At 47.8% G+C, this 19,406-nt stretch overlaps 1 non-coding gene across 1 annotated transcript; it reads left to right on the top strand.

Annotated features, from left to right (window-relative positions):
- The first annotated feature begins 667 nt into the window (after window positions 1–667).
- On the top strand, window positions 668–771 carry LOC120684104. The gene has a single exon (XR_005679087.1). It is a non-coding gene; the product is annotated as a small nucleolar RNA R71 (small nucleolar RNA).
- Window positions 772–19,406: the final 18,635 nt, after the last annotated feature.

Genomic DNA, 19,406 nt, shown 5'->3' with positions numbered 1-19,406 from the left:
CTGGGTTTCGATCATTTTTTTGAAACTTAACTGGTTTTTAAGTGTTGAAGATAAAGTTTCAAGCTTGACATTTAAACTTTCTAGGGATTTGTCACTGGCCAAGAGCTTTTTATTTATATTTTCGTTGATTTTAACTTGGCCAAGAACAAGTTCTCTCAAGGGAGGTTGGTTTGAATTGAAATTCGAATTATAAGAAGGATTGTAGTTATTACCTCCCTGAAAAGGTGGACGTGACTGGTTCCACCCCTTGCCTCCTTGTGGTGGACTGTACCCGTTGTTGTTGTTGTTGAGGTAGGCGCAGTCTTCACGGGTTTCGGGGCAGTCATTCCCCGAGTGTCCTTCATTACCACGGACTTCGCACGTGAAATGCGAACCCATTGCGTAAACGGGAGCATGGATCGGTTGTTTGCTCCCTTCCTCCATCTTCTTGATTAGGAGGTCCAGCTTCATGGCAATCATATCCGTCACTTTGACGGTATGCATGCCTTTGGTGCAGGGTTGGAGTTGTTCATCGCTCCACCCCTGATTGGAGACCATCTTCTCGACCAATGCTTTGGATTTGGCTATGGTCAGGTCGAGGAAGGCTCCTCTAGCAGCTGCATCAATATTGGCTCGAGATGTCGTTGTGAGCCCGTTGTAGAAGCTTTGTAGGACGAGCCACTCATCCATGCCATGATGAGGACAGGCCAGGATTTATTCCTGCAGCCTCTCCCAAGCTTCTAGGATGGATTCCAACCCTGTCTGCTAGAAACTTGAAATTTTCCTGCGCAGGGCATTTGTTTTGCCAAGCGGGAAGAATTTTGCGAGGAATGCCTTGGAGTATTTGGCCCAGGTGTCGATGTCCTTTTCTTTATAAAACCACTGTTTCGCCTTTCCCAGGAGGGAAAAGGGAAACAGACGAAGCTTGACAATATCGGCGGTGACACCCCGTATGACAACGGTGTCGCATAGCTCCAGAAAGTTCTGCAAATGTTTATTTGCATCCTCGTTCGGCTTGCCACAGAATGGGCTAGCCTGCACCATGTTGATGAGGCTTAATTTGAGCTCGAAGTTCACGTCCCCGACATTGATGTTGGGGCCAGTAGCCACATTGTTAGTGGAGGGGGCGGAGAACTCGCGGAGAGTCTTTTCAGCCATAGCCTCAAGAACGAGTGGTGCTTCCGAAATGGGCTCCTGTGCCGGGAGGATAGCGAGAAGAGGAACGACGTGAGGTCGTGACCTTCTCACGAGCCTCTCTGGATTGTCTGTGTAGTTTTCCGGCAGGGAGAAACCGGTCATACACTACCCCTGTCTTCTTTCAAATCAAAAAATAAAAGAAGACATAAAGTGACATTAGCCTGAAAGAGTAAAGACTATATCCTGAGTACAAGGTCTAAGTTAATATCAGCACAATATCTTTGTTCACATGCCATCCCCGGCAATGGCGCCAGAAATGCTTGTTGACATTTCTTAGCGCAATCACTAGGAATGGTTAATCCTTAGCAACAGCGCTAGAAATGCATGTTGGCAGTCCTTAGTGCAATCACTAGAAATGAGGGCGCTGAACCCATCCTAGCAACTGCACCCAAGGGGTGCCACTCTCGTGGTATAATCAATACGATTACAGATGGATCCGCAAGCGCACGGATATACCATTGTAGCATTTCACCCGGAGAGTAAGGGTATCGTCATTTATTTGTGTCCCAAAGGACGGCAGCGGCAAAGGTATTGTACTCAACATTAACAATGACATTGTGCCTCAAGTAATAGGCAATGCTCTAATAGGGGTAAGTACAAATAAAGAATAAGCAAGGGTAATGTGACACAGCACACATCCACACTCCGAGAGGAAGGAATAATGGAGAGAAACTATAAAACAAAGAACTACTCTATCCTACGTCAAGTCAGCTGGAGCTTAGGCTAGGTTAGGTGTCCTAGTGCTTCTATCCAAAGCTGGGGTCATGTTAGATCATTGTTAGGACAGTAGGTGCCAGGAAAATAGGATAGCGGGGAGAAGGTCCCGTACCGGAGTACATCCAGTCCCGTTACCTCTTTGCATGAACTCCTACACCGAACCCGAATATCGGGGAGTACGCTAAACGCATCACCGCTGTTACGCCGGACGGACAGGGCTGTCACCACCTGCCATCCACCCCAGTCACACCATGGAGCACGGTCATATCCGAAGGATCCCGCATACCCGAGCACCATGCTCATGTATGAAGTCACTACTCTAGTGCCCCCAGGTCTCCCACCCTTCGTATGGATGAGTAAAACACTAGAGCAAACCCGAAAGCACAAAGAACCTCTATCCGTACCCGGATCATCTGGCAACCATGGTAGAACTTATGAACAATCTAAGCATGGATTGATGAACTATCAAGATAGTAAAGCAACCATGGCAGAACTCTATATTATGAATAGAAGTCTGACAAGTTGGATACAAAGCCATACCAGGAGCCGAGGATTGCTCAACGACTCCGATGACGACTTGCTCGCTAAAGAGAACTGGCCTAGCTCCACTACTTAGCTAAGAGAGCAAGAGAGAGGAGAGCCTTCTTGGAGAGAATGGAATGATGTGTGTGTGTGTGTTGAGAGGGAGAGAGAGAGGCCCTATTTATACTACTTGGAGGTCGGTTTCCCGCCAACGCATATATGGAAGGTGATTAGGTGCCTTGGCCGTGACTCCTCCTCGAGATGCACCTGGACTCGTTGTAGGCCAGGTTCGGCCGACCCTAGGGGTCGGCCGACCCCACCTGTCAGCCGTTCGTGCTGATCCTTTGCTGGGTGGTTGATTCGTTGGATCTTATCCTTATCTTCTAGTGCATCTTGCGTGGAGGCCCTGTTTCCTCTAACATGTGGGCCCTCTTTGTAAGGGTGTGACGCCGAATGCGATATTCTGCGTAGTTATGTGGCGTCTGCTGCGTGTTTTTGTCTTATTCCGCTCTTGCTCATTTGAAATGTACAAAACTTGAAAACAACTGTGGAGCGAGGTTAGTGATACAAATATGTGAGTAAGGCATGTAGTTTTCCTTTATTATTGAGTATAGTTGATGGGTGAAAATGGCACTTAAGCACCGTTAACAGTTGCCAACCTATTTTAATAATGACTTGCGGCTCAAACCTTCCCAGGAAGTAGTTCATGATGAAACAAGAGAACTAGCACATGCAATAAGTAGAGAAATCAATAAATCAAGCACAAGAGGCATAAGGATATTTTATCAAAGTTCTGTCCTACACAAGAACTTACATCTTTGTTAAGGAGCCTACAAAGGGTGGGCTTTCCACACTAAACAATTATCCTCACCCTAGCTACCACGAAGATCAAGCTAGAATTTACTTACTCAATTTTTAGGGTGATACAAACTTCTCTGGGAGCATGTTGACGGCCATTATGCGCCCATTATGGCCGCCTACCATTGCAAATGATGAAGAAGCTTGAACCATTTGGGATATAAAGTTTATTTAAACTAATGAGTTCCACGAGTTTTGGTGGTTTGAGATATTTTGCAGGACTATACTGAAAATATGCAAGAAACAACACTAAATGGAGCATATGCAATGATGGTGAAACATGAATATAATATGACACCATTGCAAATTTCTCAAATGCCAAATTAGACAGCACCATGTTGCCTGCTTGTATAGCAGTTGAGGTGCGGGAAGTGTGAAGCGTCCTCTCATAAGAGAAGACTTAAATGTGATACAATATCAGTCCCAGGAGGATGATAAAACATTTATTACATCAGATGGTACATCACCGTACAACTCTACGCGGTAATGGGCAGTGAAGCGCCACTATCACGAGGATAACAACTAAAACCCACACAACGATATTAACTACGAAGAGGTCATCATAGTCTTGCACCATACGGAGCTCCTGCGGGTGACCCTATCCACAGGCAAGGTTGGGTGCAGAACGGAACCCCTACTCAATGTCCTCGGGAACAAAGTTTGGATCTTCCTCTGTAAAAAATAAGTAAGGGGTGAGTACAAACATACTCAGCAAGTCCAACCACACCCACGGAGGGGGTAAAACAGAATACATGCACATGATAAATCAAGGATAAGGCTAGGGTTCAATTTGCGGAAAGCTACTTTTTATGCATGGGTTCATTTGAAAGAAAAGGGATTTTCAAAGCAATTATCTTATACCGAGTAACACGTAGGGTTGATCTGCACAGGTTCCTAGTTTTAAATTGCTACTGGACTCCTCATCCGCCGTAGCACATGGCACAGCTACCGGACACTTTCCAAACAACTCACGCCAACCCATCCATTCCCAGAAGAAACACTAGTTGTGTGACCAAACCATAACTCGCCCAGTACCGTGGGCACGGCTATTCGAATAGATTTTATACTCTGCAGATATGTGCAACTTTAGCCACAAGCGGGGTACCACAGCACGATCACCTTAGTGTTGGTGCAGATCCCAACAAAGCCATTACCCACCTTAGCTAGACCTGACTAGCCAACACGGAATCCACCAAGGGGCCATTGACCTATCACCGAGGTTTAACCGGGGCATAAGTCACACATAGCTTATCCGTTCTCCTTGGCCACCCGTTGCTCTCAGCTCTCCTGATGGCTATCAGACTAACTAGTGGGTTTTATGCTAAGCCGTTGCCACATACAACAGTCGAGTGGTTTGCACGATGGTTGAGTTTGGCAAGATGACACATCAACTCGGTCCTTAATTGTGACAAGATGGATATCTCCCAACCTTGATCAACCACACAGGTACGAGCACACCATTTGGCAATTCACACAGAAGTGCCATCCATCTCATCGTTCTTTTGGTTTCCAAAAATTCCATATTTTCCCTTCCCACACACTCACACATTTTCCTTTTATAAAACAAGTTGTACTGTATTTAAGGTCCTAAGCATTCTAGCAGTGATTAACGTCCAAATAGAACAGATCACATTCAGACATCAATCTAGGTGGTCAAGGAATGGTTATAGCAAATCAAGGGGTGGCTATCCAACCGGGTTTTAGCAGCAAAACAACATGCAGTTTTGCAAATATGCCAATAGGTTGTGTTTATAAAACTGGGACAAAATATGCATCAAAGGATGAAATTGAACTTGCCGTTCTCAAAGTCTTCCGGGAAGTCCTGATCGAGATACTGTCATTCGGGTTCGGGGTCGCATACTTGCTCGCGGTACTGCTCATCGACGGGTTCTCCCTCGTTCACACTGTGATCTATGATGCACACAAATAAACACACAATAAGGAAAAAGAAATAATGGTTTTATCGTTGAGCTCGAATCGGAAACAATTAAGATATAGAGATAGGAGTAATATTTTTGGGCAGTTTTCTAATGGCATGGAAATTATGTTACAAATGGCGTGGTAAAGTTTCAGGTCAATCGGAGAATGTTTGGCGCATGAAATGATAGGTTAAAGGAGTGGTTAGGGCTAAACCGGGGTTTAGGGGCCTCTTTGTAGTTATTCTCAGAAGAGAAAGGGCTTCGTTGTAATTTCTGGAAAGATCAGGGAGGCCATAGAAAATAGGTGAGGGTCTATTTATAAATGGGTTACATGGTGGAAGGGATTGTTTTGGAATATAATAAAGGAGAGGGTTTCTTTTGCAAAAAGGCTAGAGAGAGTGGGAGGGCTCTTTAAGAAATAGAGGGAAGGGAGGGGGGTCTGGGCAATTTCGCCCTTCTTCTACCTCCCCTCGCTAAGAAATAGGGGAGGGGTCGAGGGGGCACCAGCGGCGGAATTATCGGCGGCCTCGGGGCACAACGGCGCTCGAGAAGAGGGGGAAAAGGGAGAGGGAGGTCCGTGGGGTTGATTCCCGGCCGCAGCTCGGGCAGAGGTGGTGCGAGGCGGCCTGGCCGCGACGGCTGGCGGGCGGCAGCGCTTGGCCGGCGGCCCTTCGGCCACGGAGGTGGTTGGGGGTTGGGGGAAAAGGAAGAGGGGAGTGAGGAGATCCCATCCCCCACCTTGGCTCGGGTGGAGGAGGCCCGTGGAGGGCTGCCCACGGAGGCCGGCGGGCGGCGCTGGAGATGCTCGCGGCGGCAGCGCAACAAGGCCGAAGAGGGAGCTAGGGGCGGCGGTGGAGGTTGTGGTGGTGGAGCTCGGAGGCGAGGTGGAGGGTCCATTTATAGGCGCTGAAGGCGGTGGAGGGAGGGTACGCGGTGGTGGCCGGCCGGCGGGCATCCCGCGGCCATTAATGGCACTCGGAGCGTCGCGAAGCGGGCGGCGAGGCGGCACAGGGTGACGGGACGGCTCGGGCAGACGCAAGTGGGGCAGGCGGCACTGTGCTTGACGACAGGCGGCGCGGCGAGCAGCGCGGTGCGTGGTTCACGTGGGAGCAGTTCATGTGCGTGGCCGGCGGCGATGGCAGGGTGCTGTGCGCGGCACTGTGTGCTGAGAAGGCACCGCGTGGTGCTCATGGGGGCGGTCGGGAGCAGGCGCACACGCGCGTGGAGCGCGTGGGTGGGGCGCAGCGCTAAGCTGAGCAGCATGCTGGAGGGCGCAACAGAGAGGAGAGGGAGGAAGGAGAGAGAGGAGGGAAAAAGAAAAAGAAAAGGGAAAAAGAAAAGAATGGGAGAGAGAGAGAAAGAGAGAGAGAGAGAGTCATGGCGGAACTCACGGCGGTGACCGCGGCCGTACAAGCACGCGCGCCGGTCGGCGACGCACAGCGCATTGCGCGGAACGAGGGAAAGAAAGGGATGGGACGGCGAAAATTTCCGGGAAGGAATTCGAAGGATTAGGGGCTCGGTCGGAAAGGGGTTTAGGAATGATTTGAGCTCAACGATGAAAGAAAATTTTGAAAATTATTTTTAGCTCGTGATTTATCTTGGTAAATTTTTCAGGATGTTACAAACCTACCCCACTTAAAATGAATCTCATCCTCGAGATTCGGCTGGCTTCTAAAGAGATGAGGAAACTCCTTCTTCAGAGTATCTTCGTGTTCCCATGTAGCTTCTTCTACTCCATGTCTGCTCCATTGCACCCTGCAAATCCGTACTTCTGAGTTCCTCATCCTTTTGGTGATGGTGTCGAGAATTTTGACCGGGATCTCCTGGTATCGCAAATCTGGCTGCAAATCTATTGCCTCCACTAGCATGTGCTCTGTCTCAGGTACCCTCAAACATCTCCTTAGCTGGGATACATGGAACACCGGGTGTATATCTGACATTCCTTATGGTAGCTCCAGACGGTATTCTACGGCTCCGACTTTCTTCAGAACTTGGTACAGTCCAATGTATTGAGGGGCGAACTTTCCTTGTACCTGAAATCTTCGTGTTCCCCGAATAGGTGAAACCTTAAGGTAGACAAACTCTCCCAGGTTGAAGCTTATTTTTCGTCTCTTCTTGTCTGCGTAGCTCTTCTGTCGAGACTGGGCGGCCTTCAGCTTTTCTCTAATTTCGGCCACTCTTTCTTCCGCTTCCTTTATGAGTGCGGGTCCATCTAGGGCATGTTTCCTAACTTCTGACCACATTAGAGGAGTTCTGCATTTTCTCCCATAAAGGGCTTCGAATGGTGACATGCCCAAGCTTGCTTGGTAACCGTTGTTGTATGAAAATTCCGCATAGGGCAAACTCTACTCCCAATCCCTGCCATAGGTAAGGACACATGCCCTCAGCATATCCTCCATAATCTGATTTACCCTTTCTGTTTGGCCATCCGTTTGTGGGTGATAGGTGGAGCTGAAATCCAATTTGGTGCCCATGGCTTTATGCAAACTTTTCCAAAACCTAGAGATGAATTGGGTCCCTCTATCTAAAACAATTCTACTAGGCACCCCATGCAACTTTACTATGTTTTCCACATAAAGCTTAGCTAGCTTTTCTCCACCGTAATTGGTCCGCACGGATATGAAATGAGCCGCTTTAGTGAGTCGGTCCACTATTACCCATATGGAATCATGTCCTTTCTGTGTTCTGGGCAAACCCACTACAAAGTCCATCCCTATCTCATCCCATTTCCAAACCGGGATGGGTAGGGGTTGCAACAATCCTGCTGTCTTCTGATGTTCGGCCTTGATCCTTTGACAAGTATCACAATGGGCGACAAAACGTGCAATATCCGCTTCATTCCCTCCCACCAATATTTTTCTTTTAAATCCATATACATCTTGGTGGATCCTGGGTGGATGGAGTAGGCCGAGTTATGGGCTTCATCCATAATTATCTGCCTGAAGTCTCCTTCCTTGGGCACACAAATCCTATTTTTATACCATAAGGTTCCCTTATCGTCCACTCTAAAGTCCGGTGCCTTATTTTCTCCGGTATGCAATCAGATTTTCATCAAGTCCTTGTCCGAACTTTGGGCCTTTCTGATTTCATCCTCCAGAGTGGGTTGAATGCTCATCTTGCGAATGGAACCCTAGGGGACGATGTGCACATTTAATCGTGCTAATTCTTCTTGTAGATGGGCATCCTTAGGTTCATAAGATTTTCGTCTTAAAGCATCTGCTACTACATTAGCTTTACCAGGGTGGTAATGAATTTCCACATTATAATCATTAACCAGTTCTAACCACCTTCTTTGCCTTAAGTTCAAATCTGGCGGGGTGAAAATATACTTCAAACTCTTATGGTTGGTGTAGATCTCACACTTATTTCCAATTAGATAATGTCTCCAAATCTTAAGAGCATGCACTACGGCTGCAAACTCCAGATCATATGTTGGGTAATTCTGCTCATGAGGGCTGATCTATCGGGAAGCATAAGCTACTACCTTCCCATCTTGCATGAGGACACATCCTAACCCTTGGCGGGATGCGTCACAATAGATGACAAAGTCCCGGTGGATATCTGGTAGGGTTAGTACTGGAGCGGTTGTCAATCTTCTCTTCAATTCCTGAAAACTCCTTTCGCACGATTCTGTCCAGACAAACTTCTTTTCCTTCTTAAGCAACTCCATCATGGGTTGGGTTATCTTGGAGAATCCCTCAATAAATCTTCGGTAATACCCAGCTAATCCAAGAAAACTTCTGATTTCACTAACATTGGTCGGTTGCTGCCAGTTCGAGACTACTTCGACCTTCTTAGGGTCGACTGCTACTCCTTTCGCGGTTAGTATATGACCAAGGAAAGCCACTTTCTCAAGCCAGAATTCACATTTGCTAAATTTGGCATATAGCTTATGTGCCCTCAGCTTTCCCAACACTACCCGCAGATGTTGCTCGTGTTCCTGGGCACTCTTGGAGTAAATAAGTATGTCGTCGATAAAGACTACGACAAACTTATCTAACTCGTCCATAAACACCTTGTTCATGAGATTCATGAAATAAGCAGGTGCATTGGTGAGTCCAAAAGACATCACCGTAAACTCAAACTGCCCGTAACGGGTGACAAAAGCTGTCTTCGGGATGTCACTTGCTCTAATCTTGAGCTGATAATATCCTGACCTCAGATCAATCTTGGAGAAGTATTTGGCTCCTTTTAGCTGATCAAAAAGGTCATCAATTCTGTGGAGGGGGTACTTATTCTTGATGGTAACCTCGTTCAGTGCACAGTAATCTACACACAACCTCATACTCCCATCCTTCTTCTTGACAAATAGGACTGGGGCTCCCCAAGGCGATGAGCTTGGTCAGATGAAGGCACTCAGTTGTAACTCTTCCAGTTGCTTCTTCAATTCCGCCAATTCGGAGGCTGCCATCCTATAGGGTCTCTTTGCTATAGGAGAGGTTTCAGGGACAAGGTCGATGACAAACTCTATATCCCTATCTGGTGGCATTCCGGGAAGTTCTTCAGGGAAAACATCTGGGTATTCGTTTACTACTGGAACTTCTTCCAAGGACTTAGCTTCCATGCTAAACACCATTGGGTCTGGTCCACTCCCCCGGGTATGGCAGGTCACTCGTACTCCTTCTGTGTTCGTTAGGTGTACCACCTTGTTGGTACAACCTATAAGACCATTGTGTAGGCTTAACCAGTCCATTCCAAGGATCACGTCTATTCCCTTAGACTTAAGTACTACTAGGTCTGCTAGAAATTCTACCCCACTTAAATTGATCCTTACCCGTAGACAACCTAGTTGACACTTGATGTCACCTCCAGGCGTCCGGGTTAATAGGGATGTTTTTAATAGTACCGTAGGTATTTTATGCTTATCCACAAAGCTTGACGATATGAATGAATGTGATGCTCCAGAATCAAATAATACTGTTGCCAGAGTTGAGCTGACTAGGAACTCACGAAGTACCACTCCTTGTGCACCCTGAGCCTCTTGCGCGTTGATGTGGTTGACGCGGCCTCGTCCATACGGCTGCTGGCTGTTGTTGTTGCCCTTGTTATTGCTGCCGACGGGAACACGGTTGGCTCCGGACACCGGTGGCCTAGGTCCATTCACCGAGTTGGAGAAGGCTGATGCAGCAGGTTGGTTTTTCATATGGGCAGTTGGCAATGTAATGCCCTGTCTCACGGCAGTTGAAACAGGCCCTAGCGTTGTTGTTGTTGGTGGTGACTTGGCTGGCATTGCTCTATGGGGCTTTCATGGTGTTCTGGCTCCTGAACTGTGTGTTAGGGGCCTCGGAGCCTGTCACTTGTGACTGGGTCCTATACTGCATTGGGGCCTGAGATCTTGGTGCAATATAGCTGGAGCTTCTTGGTTTCTGGAAGCGGTCCTGCTGGCGGGCCTTACTTTCTAGGAACTTGCGCTTATTTTCTCTTCTTTCTTCAGCTTTGGCCCTTTCTGTGAGGATGGCCATGTTCATCAGAGTATTGAAGTCTGGGTATATCTGAGAGGTAAGCAAGGTTCAGAGTTCTGGTCTCAATCCCTTATAGAACACGTCCTGCTTCTTTTCATCCTTATCTACTTCTTCTGGTGCATAGCGGACAAGCTCCATGAACTGGTAGGTGTACTCTTCCACAGATATGCTCCCTTGCTGCAGTGCGCGGAACTCATCCGCCTTATGCTTCATGGTGGCTGCGGGGATATGGTAGTGATGGAACTCCTTCACAAATTCCTCCCAAGTAATGGTGGAGGCATCTTCGGCAGCGGTATAATAATTCTCCCACCAAGCTAAAGCAGTTCCAGTGAGTTGGTGAGCTGCCAGAAGAACCTTGTTTCGATCTTGGCATTTGAACGGCTCGAGCTTCCTTTGGATCACACGTAGCCAGTCATCTGCCTCCAAGGGGTTGCTAGATCCGGCGAAGGTGGGTGGCTTGGTTCTCAGGAAAGGTGTCAGCTTGTCATTCATAGTCTGCTCTCGGGCCCTCTTGTTGATGAGGGTGTTGGCCAGAGCTTCCAGTATGAGGGTCTGATTTCTTATTGCCTGTGCTAGGTCCCCGAAAGGTGGAGGTGGTGGCAGTGGCGCTTCTCCTTGGTTTCCTCCTCCATTCTGGCTCACTTCCTGTTCGTTCGGAAGAGGGTCCTGCCCGTTAGGCTGTCCTCCCGCTGCAAGGGCTGCAGGGGTCCTATTGCGGGAAGCTCTGGAACCGCTTCGGGAAGCCATCTGTAGATTGGATAGAGTCTTTGTGAGACTGGGATTAAATTTAAGTGATGTTTAAGTTATTTAATTCGTATTTTTTGAAAAGGCAGAATCTTCCTCCTGCCGATAAGCACACAGACTAGCAAACAACAAGCACAAACAACTTTATTACTACAAGAGGGGGGGTATAACACTGGGGCAAGGCCAAACGCGTACTACACGTCACGGTACAAATAAGGGTACAACTTAAGCCAAAGGGGCTGGGGTGGCTTCGGGGCATGCTACTCGCGGGGCGAGCCTTCTTCGGAGTGTGCTTCCAGGGGAACGAGCAGTCCTTGCTCGCCGTTCTTTAGGTTCCCGTTTTCCTGGGGTTGTCCAGCAGCTTCTCCTTAAATGGCGGCAGTAGACCCTTTAGGGTTCTCGGGTAGGGCTTGTGGGGTTCTCAAGAGTGGTCCCCATCCTATGACGGGCATCCCAAGTAGGACATGGTCTTCCCCAATTGCCGGGACTGGCATTCCACTTTTGGTCCATTCTTGCATACGCCGGTCCCGTGCCTGCCTGAGGCTCTCCTGAGCAACCGCTTCACAGCTGACCACGGCTGCGGCTCTCGCCTCGGCTTGGGCTGCCCGGATCTGTTGCAGTCTTACCGCGAGCTCTGCTTGCTCGGCCCAGTGGACTTGCTCCCTCAGGATGTTGGCTTGCTCGTCAAAGAGCTGATCCAAGGAGGCTAGGTAAGTAGCCACTTGGTACAGGGGGTCTTCTTCATGGCGGCGCCGTTCCAGGCTTCTCATGCAGGCTTTTCAAATTGGGGTTCTGATGGCCGGAGGGAAGAACCTCATTGGTGTGGGGGCGAGGTGTCCCTCAAAAATCTGGCACAGATAACGGAGCACTTTCCTGACTGTCAAGGGACAGGTGTCTTGGTGCCTAAACCCCGTGGCGGTCACTCGCCATGGCTGGATGTCGGGGTAGCGGTCACTTCTGGCTATGACCAGGATCACTCTGCAGCGGAGGGTACCATGGTGCTCGTACTCCCTTCTGTAGTACCTTGGGTGTTTCGTAACGCCAAGGCTCTCCAGGGCATTGATCAAGAGGCTGGGGAAGCCAGGCGTAGCTTGGCAAAGGCCCTGGGTCCATCCTTCCTCAGCCATATGAAAACAAAGATAGGGTGAATAAGTTTTGCACAAATACTTGGGTACATAGGGGATAGATGGTCCTAATGTGGAAAGGCTCGAAAAAGGGTCTCGAATCTAGGGGTCTCGTCCTACGGCCAACCTACGACTCTGATACCACTTGAAGCGTCCCCTCATAAGAGAAGACTTAAATGTGATACAATATGAGTCCCAGGAGGCTGATAATACATTTATTACATTAGATAGTACATCATCGTACAACTCTACGCGGTAATAGGCAGTGAAGCGCCACTATCGCGAGGATAACAACTAAAACCCACACAACGATATTAACTACGAAGAGGTCATCAGAGTCTTGAACCATACGGAGCTCCTGCGGGTGACCCTATCCACAGGCAAGGTTGGGTACAAAACGGAACCCCTACTCAATGTCCTCGGGAACAAAGTATGGATCTTCCTCTGTAAAAATTAAGGGGTGAGTACAAACATACTCAGCAAATCCAACCACACCCATGGAGGGAGTAAAATAGAATACATGCACAGGATAAATCAAAGATAAGGCTAGGGTTTAATTTGCGGAAAACTACTTTTTATGAATGGGTTCATTTGAAACAAAAGGGATTTTCAAAGCAATTATCTTATACCGAGTAACACGTAGGGTTGATCCGCTCAGGTTCCCAGTTTTAAATTGCTACCGGACTCCTCATCCGCCGTAGCACACGGCACAACTGCCAGACACTTTCCAAACAACTCACGCCAACTCATCCATTCCCAGAAGAAACACTAGTTGTGTGACCAAACCATAAATCGCCCAGTACCGTGGGCATGGCTATTCGAATATATTTTATACTCTACAGAGGTGTGCAACTTTACCCACAAGTGGGGTACCACAGCACGATCACATTAGTGTCGGTGCAGATCCCAACAAAGTCATTACCCACCTTAGCTAGACCTGACTAGCCAACACGGAATCCACCAAGGGGCCATTGACCTGTCACCGAGGTTTAATCGGTGCATAAGTCACACAGAACTTATCCCTTCTCCTTGGTCTCCCGTTGCTCTCAGCTCTCCTGATGGCTATCAGACTAACTAGTGGGGTTTATGCTAAGTCGTTGCCACATACAATGGTCGAGTGGTTTGCACGATGGTTGAGTTTGGCAAGATGACACATCAACTCGGTCCTTAATTGTGACAAGATGGATATCTCCCAACCTTGCTCAACCACACAGGTACGAGCACACCATTTGGCAATTCACACAGAAGTGCCATCCATCTCATCTTTCTTTTGGTTTCCAAAAATTCCACATTTTCCCTTCCCACACACTCACGTATTTTCCTTTTATAAAACAAGTTGTACTGTGTTTAAGGTCCTAAGCGTTCTAGCAGTGATTAACGTCCAAATAGAACAGATCACATTCAGACATCAATCTAGGTGGTTAAGGAATGGTTATAGCAAATCAAGGGGTGGCTATCCAACCGGGTTTTAGTAGCAAAACAATATGCAGTTTTAAAAACAAGCCAATAGGTTGTGTTTATAAAACTGGGATAAAATATGCATCAAAGGATGAGATTGAACTTGCCGTTCTCAAAGCCTTCCGGGAAGTCCTGATCGAGGTACTGTCCAACGGGTTCAGGGTCGCACACTTGCTCGTAGTACTGCTCGTCGACGGGTTCTCCCTCATTAACACCGTGATCTACGACGCACACAAATAAACACACAATTAGGAAAAACAAATAAAGGTTTTATCGTTGAGCTCGAATCGGGAACAATTGAGATATAGAGACAGGAGTAATATTTTTGTGCGGTTTTCTAATGGCACGGCCGAAATTATGTTAGAAATGGCGTGGTAAAGTTTCAGGTCAATCGGAGAATGTTTGGCGCATGAAATGATAGGTTAAAGGAGTGGTTAGGGCTAAACCAGGGTTTAGGGGCCTCTTTGTAATTATTCTCGGAAGAGAAAGGGCTTGGTTGTAATTTCTGTAAAGATCATGGAGGCCATAGAAAATAGGTGAGGGTCTATTTATAAATGGGTTACATGGTGGAAGGGTTTGTTTTGGAATATAATAAAGGAGAGGGTTTCTTTTGCAAAAAGGCTAGAGAGAGTGGGAGAGCTCTTTAAGAAATAGAGGGAAGGGCAGGGGGTCTGGGCAATTTCGCCATTCGTCTACCTCCCCTCGCTGAGAAACAGGGGAGGGGTCGAGGGGGCACCGGCGGCGGCCTTGCTGGCGGCCTCGGGGCACGACGGCGCTCGGGAAGAGGGGGAAAAGGGAGAGGGAGGTCCGTGGGGTCGATCCCCGGCCGCAGCTCGGGCAGAGGTGGAGCGAGGCGGCCTGGCCGGCGGCCCTTGGTCCACGGTGGCGGTCGGGGCTAGGGGGAAAAGGAAGAGGGGAGTGAGGAGATCCCATCCCCCACCTTGGCTCGGGTGGAGGAGGCCCGTGGAGAGCTGCCCACGGAGGCCGACGGGCGGCGCTGGAGATGCTCGCGGCGGCGGCGCTGCAAGGCTGAGGAGGGAGCTAGGGGCGGTGGTGGAGGTTGTGGTGGTGGAGCTCGGAGGCGAGGTAGAGGGTCCCTTTATAGGCGCTGAAGGTGGTGGAGGGTGGGAACACGGTGGTGGCCGGCCGGCGGGCATCCCGCGGCCATTAATGGCGCTCGGAGTGTCGCAAAGCGGCGGAGCGGGCGGCGAGGCAGCACAGGGTGATGGGACAGCTCGGGCAGGCGCGAGCGGGGCAGGCGGCGCTGTGCTTGACGACGGGGGGCGCGGCGAGCAGCACGACGCGTGGTTAACGTGGGAGCAGTGCGTGCGCGTGGCAGGCGGCGATGGCGGGGTGCTGTGCGCGGCTCTGGGCGCCGAGACGGCACCGGCGAAGGGACGACAGCGGCGAGCGGCGCGGCGGGCGTCGCGGCCGCGTGGTGCGTGTGGGGGCGGTTGGGAGCAGGAGCGCGCGCATGGTGCACGTGGGGGGGGGGGGGGTGCGGCGCCGAGCTGAGCAGCACGCGGGAGGGCGCGGCAGAGAGGAGATGGAGGAAGGAGAGAGAGGAGGGGAAAAGAAAAAAAAAGAAACGGAGAGAGAGAAAGAGAGAGAGAGTCGCGGCGGAATTCAAGACGGCGACCGCAGCTGGACAAGCACGCGTGCCGGTCGGCGATGCACAGCGCATTGCACGGAACGAGGGAAAGAAAGGGATTGGACGGCGAAAATTTCCGGGAAGGAATTCGAAGGATTAGGGGCTTGGTCGGAAAAGGGGTTTAGGAATGATTTGAGCTCAACGATGAAAGAAAATTTTGAAAATTATTTTTAGCGCGTGATTTATCTTGGTAAATTTTTCAGGATGTTACAGAGTGGGAGTTCTTGCACCGCCATGGTGGGCTATGCTTAGCTGGATGTGTGAGTGGAGAGGGAGTCTGGGGTGCCGGAACTACCCGAGTTTGGAAGTTCGGATGATATATTCGTGTTGCTGCTTGCGCATAGGAAAATTCTAGCCTTAATCCTTGGCTACTTTTCTTACCTTTGCATCTACTTAAAGCTTGCATATGGATGGCGATGTGGACCTATCCTGTCCTTAGGGATAGTTTGGTAGATGCGGGATCCAAATTGAAGATCAAGCCAGATGACAAAGAATGAAGCTAAGGACGGTTCATGCTATGCTCAAGTTTGCCTGTGGAGGAGAGACATCAAGATGAAGGATGCCCAGAACTTTAGCTACCGGTTTTGATTTCTATTTGTTTCCTTGTTGCCGAAGGGGCTTGTATCATGAGACTTGTACAACTGTGATAATTGAAATGAGTTCTGTATGTGATAGCTACTAATCTAGGGACTATCACGACGATACAAAGAGTCGGTTTCTCCTTTCAGAAACCTGCTTCGTTTCATTAGGGAAACCGCTTCTGCCACTACCACATCTTATTTAGAAAATTCCATGACGAAGAACTTTTCTGAGAAAAACCCGCTCGATGGGATGGTGCATGGATCTCCGTTCATATCATCCGAACCCATTGTCTATGAGATGGCAAGATCATTCACCTCCAAAGAGTACGACTCGGAAGAATTCCTTCACTTTTGCGAAGATGAACGATCATCATCCCTCTTGACCGCGTTTGAGGCTTTTCCCAATGGCCCAGAGTGCGTTGTTCTCAACCATGTTCAAGACTCAACAATGATTTTTCACGATAAATCCCTTGAGATGGAGAATCCATGGGCCAAGGAATTTTGCGAGGCGACGACCTTAGAGTCCAAAGGAAAGGATTCCATAGATGAGCATGGGAGGTTTATCCTTGAAATACCACAAGAACCATGCTCATCTAATGCCTCTCCAGAGTCAGGCATGCTGTGTGCCCCGAGCATTGACGAGGACTACAACTGCCTTAAGGTCCTCTCTTGCAAAACGTTTAGAAGGTTGGTTGTAGATTCATATGTTTATCACAAACATTGCAAATTTCGTGGATGCTCTGTGGCGCTAATCTTGCAACTAAAGCTACATGACACATCAATAATTGGTGGTACGAGGGGAACAACATCACCAATGATAGTTGCAAGAAGAAATTCCCATGGTCGAGATTATGACCATAAATAAAGCACTGCCGGGTGATGATCAGAAAGCATATCCAATGTCTTTTTTACACCAAAATGACCAGCTAACCCACCAGCATGTGCTTCTTGCAAAAGAACATTACGAATCGAGCAAGCTGGAATGCATAGTTTGTTAGTCCGACATAAGAATCCATCATGCACGTAGAATTTATCCCATCCTTTTTCTAGCAATGCAATTAGAGAAGGGTTCTTTAAAATCACTGTCGTCAGCATAAAGTGTTTTGATTGATTCCAAACCAAGCACTTTTGTATCTAGTTGTGTAACCAAAGCACATCTTCTTGACAAAGCATCTGCAACAATATTATCTTTGCCATGCTTATGTTTTACAACATAGAGGAATGTTTCAATGAACTCAATCCATTTCGCATGTCGACGGTTCAGTTTGCCTTGGCTTTTGAGATATTTCAAAGCTTCATGATCAGAATGGATTACAAATTCTTTAGGTAATAAATAATGTTGCCAAACTTCCAAAACTCGAACTAAAGCATAAAGCTCTTTGTCATAGACAGAGTAGTTTAGATGTGGACCATTTAACTTTTCAGAAAAGTAGGCAACATGTTTACTTCTTGAAGTAGCACACCTCCTATGCCAAAACCACTTGCATCACATTCGATCTCAAAGGTCTTACCAAAATCTGGTAGTTTTAGTAGAGGTGCTTCAAAAAGCTTTCTTTTCAGCTCGTTGAACGTTTGGTCTTGTTCATCTCCCCACTTGAATGGAACATCCTTCTTTGTGAGATTGTTAAGGGGTGCAGCGATGGTGCTGAAATCTTTAACAAATCGCCGGTAGAAACCTGCAAGACCATAGAAACTTCGAATTTGGCTCACATTTTTAGGTGTAGGCCAATACTTTATCGCTTTAATCTTCTCTTCATCAACCTGAATGCCATCTGCAGTCACAAAAAAAACAAGAAAAATAACACGATCTATGCAAAAGGTGCACTTAGCAATATTTCCATACAATTTCTCTGCTCTCAAAACAGCAAGGACTTGATGAATATGATCAAGATGTTCATTAAATGATTTACTATAGATTAGGATATCATCAAAATAAACAACCACAAATTTTCCAATGAAAGCTTGTAAAACATGATTCATTAAACGCATAAAAGTTGAAGGAGCATTCGTCAAACCAAAGGGCATCACAAGCCATTCATATAAACCAAATTTAGTCTTGAATGTTGTCTTCCATTCGTCACCAATTTTCATGCGAATTTGGTGATAGCCGCTATGTAAGTCTATCTTGGTGAAAATACTTGAGCCACTCAATTCATCTAACATGTCATCAAGCCTTGGAATGGGATGGCGATATCTAACAGTTATAGCATTGATAGCACGACAATCAACACACATGCGCCAAGACCCATCTTTCTTTGGGACCAAAAGAACTGGAACAGCACATGGGGATAGGGATTCACGAACATACCCTTTGTCCAAAAGCTCTTTTACCTGTCGCTGAATTTCTTTTGTTTCTTCGGGATTGCTGCGGTAGGTTGGACGATTTGGAAGAGAAGCACCTGGTACCAAATCAATTTGGTGCTCAATGCCGTGATTGGGAGGAAGTCCAGCTGGCACGTCATCGGGAAAAACATCCTCAAAGTCCTGTAATAAATCAAGAACAACACTAGGCAGTGATGGAGGTAAGTCATTAGTTGAAAATAGAACCTCCGTGTGCAGGAGCACAAAGAATGGGGTTGTGGTGTTTCTCACTTCTCTCAAATCACTCTTGCTCACAAATAAACACTCATTTTGTTGTGGCACTCTTTTGTGTTAAGTGGCCTTGATGGAGGGGGATGGTTTAGGATTCTCTCCCTTGGTATTTTTGTGTGCCTCACTCATTTTTCTTTTCTCACTCTCCTCTCTTTTCATACGAGCAATATCAAAAGCATGGATATCTTCTGGAGACAATGGAACAAGAACCACCTTCTTCTCTTTATGAGCAAATGTGTATTTGTTCGACCGACCAAAGTGCACAGAATCCACGTCAAACTGCCATGGTCGACCAAGTAGTAAGTGGCATGCTTGCATAGGGACAATATCACAGTCCACCTCATAATGATAGTCGCCAATTGAGAACGATAAGCGGACCATGGACGAAACCTTCATTGTTCCTGAATTATTCAACCATTGCATAGGGTACGGGTGGGGATGGCGACGTGTTTGCAGTCCAAGCTTCTCAACAAGCAGGGTACTAACAATATTGTAGCAGCTTTCACCATCAATGATGAATCTGCACACCTGTCCTTTCACTTTGCACCGTGATTGGAACAAATTATGGCGTTGCCCTTGTTCAGCTACATTTAATTGAGTAG

The sequence above is a fragment of the Panicum virgatum genome, chromosome 7N (assembly GCF_016808335.1).
Source record: "Panicum virgatum strain AP13 chromosome 7N, P.virgatum_v5, whole genome shotgun sequence".
Lineage (NCBI taxonomy): Eukaryota > Viridiplantae > Streptophyta > Magnoliopsida > Poales > Poaceae > Panicum > Panicum virgatum.
This window is presented reverse-complemented; position numbering and strand designations above follow the sequence as displayed.